Genomic DNA, 7,705 nt, shown 5'->3' on the forward strand with positions numbered 1-7,705 from the left:
CACTCCAAAGATACCTATGGCAAAACAGCAATTTGGAAATTCCTAGAACATGCCGACATCACTTCTTGGTTTGGAACAGGAAGTGATGTCATGATGCTACAGAAGTTTCCAAACTCTATGGTTTTTAACAATAGAGATTTGAAAATTCCTAGACTGTCATGATGTCATTTCCTGTTCTGAAACAGGAAGTAATGTCCCAGCAGCATTCCCCCCCACCACTCCATTAAGCAATGGTGGGGGACAGGGTGTATCACTGGGAGGGCCTTCTCCATAACCTGGTAAATGGCAACCCTCTGCTGCACCAGCAGCCAAAGCGAGTCTGGTCGTACCCCCCTCTCACACACACACACACACACACACACACACACACACACAAGTCTTCCTTCTTGATAAAGCAGTCCTGGAGGCAGTACTGGCAAAACAACAGGAAGTTGTTTAAATGAAACACAGAAGAGACCGTATTGTATGGCTGAACCCACCGGGAAGCTCGATCCTGTTCATTCTGTTGGCTATAAAAATGCACCCCCGTCTTCCTTTCGAGAGCTCAAAGCATCTTCCCGCAGGCTTCCAGATTACGGTTGCCAACCTCCCGGCGGTGGTTGAAGAGCTCCTGCTATTACTGTTGGGACGTTTGGTTAATATGGCAGAGTTCTGCCCAGTCATGGAAGCCTGCTGCTGAGTGCAGTAAACAAATCTCCCAGGAAGTATACTGCAAAGAAGGCGAACTTAGATTGATTCAAGTAGATCCAGTTCACATTCAGGTTGCAGTCGAAAGGAGAGAAAGAAGCCTCATCGGAGGAGGACTTCATGGCCAGCCTGTCTGGCAATGTTCCCTCTAAGCCGTGAAGTCTTGTGAGCAAAAATTCCACTTTGTGAGCTACTGGCATTAAAGTTGTGAGCCAGCGATTTGGTCACTGCATCAATTAGTTTGCTCCGGAGCCCTCCTTCCTGAGCGAAGACAAAAATGTGTGAGCTGGAGGTTAAAAAACTGTGAGCTAGCTCACAACAACTCAGCTTAGAGGGAATACTGCTGTCTGGCATCAAGTGTGTGGGAGTACGAGGCCATCGTCCCTACGGAGAGACCTGCAGAGACATGTGTCTTTAGGGAAGGCCATGTGTAGAGAGGGAGAGGACAAAGTGAGAGAGAGGAGGGGGTCAGAGGGCAGCTCCCAGGTTAAGAAAAAGAGAGGCATCCCATTCAAGGAGAGAACACCTAGACACCCTTAGAGTGCTGTAGCGCCCCCCAATGTCCTGGCATGCCGAGTTGCTCACTCCCAGAGGTCATTTCGGGGGGGAACGCGGGGGAACACAGTTCCCACGGGTGAGGTGAAGGGGGGTGGGGCACATGACGAAGCCCCGCCCCCCACTTCCGGCTGCCCCGCCTCCAGCCCTCATTCAGCCAGGAGGAGGCAGGAGAAGAGGGAGGGTAAGTTGCTTCCTCCCTGCCTCTCTCTACCCCTGCCTGCCTGGGGCCAGGGAGGGCCTTGGCGGGGCTTCCTCGCACTCCCGCCGGCCTTGCAGGTCCACCACCAGGCCCCTGATGTCAGGGGGTGTGGCATATGCTAATGAGTTATGCTAATGTGTTTCCCTAGCTCTTTTTCTACAAAATGACCCCTGCTCACTCCAACAATTACAACTGATCTCCAGGTGACAGAGATCAGCTCACCTGAAGAAAATGGCCGCCATGGAAGGTGGACTCAATCGCATTATACCTCACTGAAGTCCCTCCCCTCCCTCCTCAGGCTCCACCCCCAAAATCTCCTAACCCGGAGTTGGCATCCCTACCACGGATAGCTTTTCATCTCCACATGGATTACATAAATTTAAATATAAATAAATAAATCTACACCCAGGGCTATTTTGGGGCAGGGACGCACAGGAACGTAGTTCCGGCTGGCTTCAGAGTTGGCCACGCCCACTACAGCCAAAACCTCTGCGTGCCTGGCTATGGAGGGAAGGCCTGGAGAGCGACACACACACCCCATGGGCAACTCCAAGCCGGGGGGGCCTGGAAAGATTGAGGAGGAATTTAAATGCCTCCCCATCAATGTTCCCTCTAAGCTGTGGAGTCTTGTGAGCAAAAATTCTACTCTGTGAGCTACTGGCATTAAAGTTGTGAGCGAGTGACTTGGCTGCTGCATCAATTAGTTTGCTCTGGAGCCCTCCTTCCTGAGCAAAGACAAAAATGCGTGAGCCGGAGGCTAAAAAACTGTGAGCTAGCTCACACTAACTCAGCTTAGAGGGAACACTGCTCCCCGTGCCTGTCCAAGGGCCGGCTTGCCCAGGCTCCCTGCAACTGCGGGGCGCCCAGGCAAGCCAAGGGAAGGCATGGGGCGTGGCCTAATATGCTAACAAGCCTGTCGGATTGTTTACGCTGGGCCCAATCTGGAATTACGGGATTCGGAGGGGGTTGTAGACCGCACCAGAAATCCGATGCAACCCCTCTGTTGCTTCTCATCGATTCCTATGTTCCCTTTACTCCCCCACTCCCCAAAGAGTCCCCATATGTCAGAGACTAGCATGCCATTCTCCCGACATCTCAGGGCAGACAAATTAAGACATGATCCATTCTTGGAAAGGGCTGCTGCCTTTGAGTTCTTGGAACTGAAGATGGTTTTAAAAAAAAATAATTCGTAACAGATGCTCTGCGCAAATGTGGGAATGAGGATATTCATATCAAAGTCACTCATCGTCTTCCTAAATAAATTGCCAGAAAAGGGGGGGGGAGAGACACCCTCAAGAAGCAGCAGGTTCCAATTTGTTTGAAAGTAAAGAGACATTCCTGAAGGCTGGAGAGGCTGTCTCCAGCAGGGTGCCCGTGGGCGCCTGCCGACACCTTTCCTTGCGCCCACCAAGTGTTTTTAGAAAAGCAGCGGGGCTTTTAGCCAACAGAGCTTCTCACTTTAGCTGTTGTAGATTTTCCGGGTTGTCTGGCCGTGGTCTTGGCATTGTAGTACCTGACATGTCGCCAGCAGCTGTGACTGGCATCCTCAGAGGGGTAACACAGAAAGATGGAGTACTCTCTGTGTCAAGGTGAGAAGAAAAATGGTAGGCAGGTAATTTATATCTACTCAGGAAGGTGGGGTAGGGCTGAGTCATTCTCTTGTAGGAGTTCCCCAGGCTGCTGACAGAGCTCTGAGAGAACTGCCCTTGAGAGAACAGCTCTGAGAGAAGTTGTGACTGACCCAAGGTCACACCGGCAGCTGCATGTGAAGAAGTGGTGAATCAAACCCAGTTCTCCTAGGTTAGAGTCCGCACTACTAACCTAACTGGTTAGTCTTTGGTGTAGTGGTTTGGTGTCATGGTTAAGTGCGCGGACTCTAATCTGGGAGAATCGGGTTTCATTCCCCACTCCTCCACTCGCAGCTGCTGGATGACCTTGGGCAAGCCATAGTTCTGTCAGAGCTGTCCTTGAAAAAGAGCAGTTTCTGTCAGAGCTCTCTCAGCCCCGCCGACCTCACAGGGTGTCTGTGGTGGAGAGGGGGAGGGAAAGGAGTTTGTAAGCCGCTCTGAGACTGAGCGAAGGGCGGGGTATGAATCCAATCTCTTCTTCTTCTCTTCTTCCCCTGGAATTATAGCTCATCTCTAGACCACAGAGAGCCATTCCCCCTGGAGAAAATGGCTGCTTGGGAGGGTGGACTCTATGGCGCTGTATCCCACTGAAGTCCCTTTCCTCCTCAGGCGCCCAAATCTCCAAGAGTTTCCCAACCTGAATCTGGCAACCCAACCTCCCCCATTCCCCACCAGCAACCCTACCTGGAGAAAACGGCCATTTTGGAAGGTGAACTCTATGGCACTATACCCCACTGATGTGTCTCATGCCCCCACACCCTGCTCTCCTCAGACTCTACGCCCAAGATCTCCAGGGATTTCCCAAAACAGAGCTGGCAACCCATGGTTCCTTCCAGTGTTCCCTCTAAGCTTAGTTAGTGTGAGCTAGCTCACAATTTTTTAGCCTTCAGCTCACAAATTTTTGTCCTAGCTCAGGAAGGACGGCTCCAGAGCAAGCTAATTTATGCAGTAATCAAATTGCTCGCTCACAACTTTAATGCCAGTCGCTCACAAAGGAGAACTTTTGCTCATAGGACTCTGCAGCTTAGAGGGAACACTGGTTCCTTCCTGATCTACATCATAGGTGACAAGAAAGCATTGTTGTTCCCATAAAGGTGTCATGGGGAGCGGTGGCGCAGGCGGTAAGTGAAGCCTGCATTACATCTGGCCGAACAGCTGACAAACTCCTTTCCCTCCCCCTCCCTACAACAGGCACCCCGTGAGGTAGGTGGGGCTGAGAGAGCTCTTGACAGAAACGGCTCTTTTTCAAGGACAGCTCTTATCAGAACTATGGCTTGCCCAAAGTCATCCAGCCAGGTGCAAGTGGAGGAGTGGGGAGGCACCCATCCCTTGCGGTGTAGCAGCGGCGTGAGCGGTGAGCGGCGGCGGCGGAGAAAAACATGGCGGCGGCTGGCGAGGCAATGTGAGTGAGAGGAGGCTGGGCTGGCAAAAGCACGGAGGCGGGGCGACGCAGCAGGCCGGAGCCTACTGGACAAAGGCCGGCAGCGAGCATGCGCGGACGTGCGCTCGGTTCAAGCCTGAAGGAGTCGCAACAGCCAGGAAGTCGTAAAAAATCAAAGACCAGTGCCAGGAGGACGTCGTCGAATGAGCTCCCGCAGACAACAACGATGCGCTACAGGGTGTCTGGTAGGCTAGTCACTCTCCCCCTTGTATGTATGTGGCCCTAGGTTAGGATTGGCATTAATGGAACATGTAAACCGCTCAGAGCCCTCAGGGGGTGAGCGGTATATAAATTGAATGAAATAAATAAATAAATAAATTACCGGCCACTCTGGGTGGAGTTTGCTTCAGGGGACACCCGTAACATTTACCACAGCCCAAATTGAGTCCCGGTTCTCGGCTTCTGGAAAAGAAAATGCCACAGTTCTGGGGCTGTGGGCAGTGGCGCCACGGCGCATCTTTCAACCACCGACCTAAATCGCCTTTTTAAAGAGGATCAGCAGGTGATGGGAATTCGTTTTTCTTTTCTTTTTAAAGTGGCTCGTCTACCGTTTCCTCTGCCTTCCTTTCGCCTCCGGCCTCTCGCTCTCTTTTATTTCATTTTCTTAAAAACAAAAGATGGCACCTTATACTTGAGGCAAAAGAGAGGAGGTTTCCAACAGAAGGCTCATTATGAGGGGCCTTTCTTTTCCCTCCCTTTCACTAGGCGTGAGGCAGTGTTCATTTCCAAGCCGCTGCCAGTTTTCGAAAACATGGATTCTTCTGTCTGCAGGAGGGAGAAGAAAAAGGAAGAGAGGAAAAAGGCCAGGAGACCAAAGAACACAGGAAGGAAAGTTGTTTTTCTCGAGCGAGTTGTTTTTTCTCGAGCGGCGCTCCCTTCCTCTCCCTCCTCACTGCATAGGGTGGCCAGGTTCCCCCCCTGGCCACTGGCGAGGGATGGGGGGCAGTGTTCCCTCTAAGCTGAGTAAGTGTGAGCTGGCTCATGGTTTTTTAGCCTCTGGCTCACACATTTTTGTCTCAGCTCAGGAAGGACGGCTCCAGAGCAACCTAATTTATGCGGTAGCCAAATCGCTCGCTCACATCTTTAATGCCAGTAGCTCACAAAGCAGAATTTTTGCTCACAAGACTCTACAGCTTAGAGGGAGCATTGATGGGGGTTTAGGGTTGCCAGATCCAGAGACTGGATTTATAACCCGCCAGGGGTCATTTCCTGTGGGAGCACACAGGAAGCGGAGCTCCGGCAGTAAGGAGCCCAGGGGGCGGGCACATGCAACAAGCCCCGCCCCCTGTTCACAGCAGCCCTCAGCTGGGCCACGAGGAGCAAGAAGCAGCCAGGTAAGTTACAGAGCCCCCGTTCCCCCCCCCCAATAGCTAGCAATCCAAAACAGTCCAGTGGAGCCTGGGCGGTGGGCGTTGCCTTCTGACACACGTCCGGTGATGTCAGGGGGTGTGGCATATGCAAATAAGTCATGCTAATGAGTTATGCTAATGAGCTCCTGCACCTCTTTTTCTACAAAATGACCCCTGCCCCACCCTTCGCTTCCCAAAGGAGACTCAGAGCGGCTTACAATCTCTTTCCCCTTCCCCTCCCCACAACAGACACCCTGGGAGGTAGGTGGGGCTGAGAGAGCTCTCTAATGAGGACTACTCCTGAGAGAACAGCTCTGAGAGAACTTGTGACTGACTCAAGGTCACACCAGCAGCAGGTGCATGTGAAGGAGTGGGGAATCATACCTTTTGACTTCCTACTTTAGCATTCCAGTCCCCTATGATGATGAGGACATCATTTTTTGGTGTTAGTTCTAGGAGGTGTTGTAGGTCTTCATAGAACCGGTCCACTTCAGCCTCTTCTGCATCAGTGGTTGGGGCATAGACTTGGATTACTGTGATGTTGAATGGTGTGCCTTGGAATCGGACCGAGATCATTCTGTCATTTTTGAGATTGTATCCCAGTACTGCCTTTTGCACTCTCTTGTTGACTATAAAGGCCACACCATTTTTTCTACGAGATTCCTGGCCACAGTAGTAGATATAATGGTCTTCTGAGTTAAATTCGCCCATTCCTGTCCACTTAAGTTCACTGATTCCTAAGATATCGATGTTAAGTCTTGCCATCTCATTTTTGACCACGTCAAACTTCCCTTGATTCATAGATCTTACATTCCAGGTTCCTATGCAGTATTGTTCTTTGCAGCATCGGACTTTCCTTTCACCATCAGACACATCCACAACTGAGCGTCCTTTCGGCTTTGGCCCAGCCGCTTCACTCTTTCTGGGGTTACTTGTACTTGCCCTCTGCTCTTCCTCAGTAGCATATTGGACACCTTCCGACCTGAGGGGCTCATCTTCCGGCGTCATATCTTTTAGCCTTTTGATACTGTCCATGGGGTTTTCTTGGCAAAAATACTGGAGTGGGTTGCCATTTCCTTCTCCAGGTGGATCACGCTTGGTCTGAGTTCTCTGCTGTGGCCTGTCCGTCTTGGGTGGCCCTTCACGGCATAGCCCACAGCTTCATTGAACTGCGCAAGCCCCCTCGCCACGACAAGGCAGTGATCCATGAGGGGGAATTTAAAAATAGTCAAGTGTTAATTTCAGACTTTCAAGATAAATTTAAAATAAGACTCCTTTCCCTTCTGTATATTTTCCTTCTGTATATTTTAGTTATGCCTGCACCATGCATATATGCTCCTTTCAGACAAAACTGGATTGTGGGAGGATTGTGGGTAATGTGCTTTCCTGGTATGTGTGATAAAACATTATGACTGAAATGGGTTCTTAACTAGACATGATCTGTAGTTTATACATTCATCATATTTGCCATCAAGTCACTGCCGTCTTTGGGTGACACCATAGGGTTTTCAAGGCAAGAGACGTTCAGAGGTGGTTTGCCATTGCCTGCCTCTGCATAGCAGCCTCCGTCTTCCTCGGTGGTCTGCGTAGCTTCCGAGCTCTGAGAAGAGCAGACTGGGCTGGGCGCCGAATGAATCCCAACAATGTCACTCGATTCCAGTGTGAGAGAGGGATGACAAATATCGGGGGGGGCGATGTCTTGGGCAGGGGGGGGTAAGAAGAGCAGACTGGGCTGGGCGCCGAATGAATCCCAACAATGTCACTCGATTCCAGTGTGAGAGAGGGATGACAAATATCGGGGGGGGCGATGTCTTGGGAAGGGGGGGGTCAATGACATTGAATA

Source organism: Gekko japonicus, unplaced genomic scaffold (genome assembly GCF_001447785.1).
Source record: "Gekko japonicus isolate JY-2015 unplaced genomic scaffold, Gekko_japonicus_V1.1 scaffold4691, whole genome shotgun sequence".
NCBI classification, from domain to species: domain Eukaryota; kingdom Metazoa; phylum Chordata; class Lepidosauria; order Squamata; family Gekkonidae; genus Gekko; species Gekko japonicus.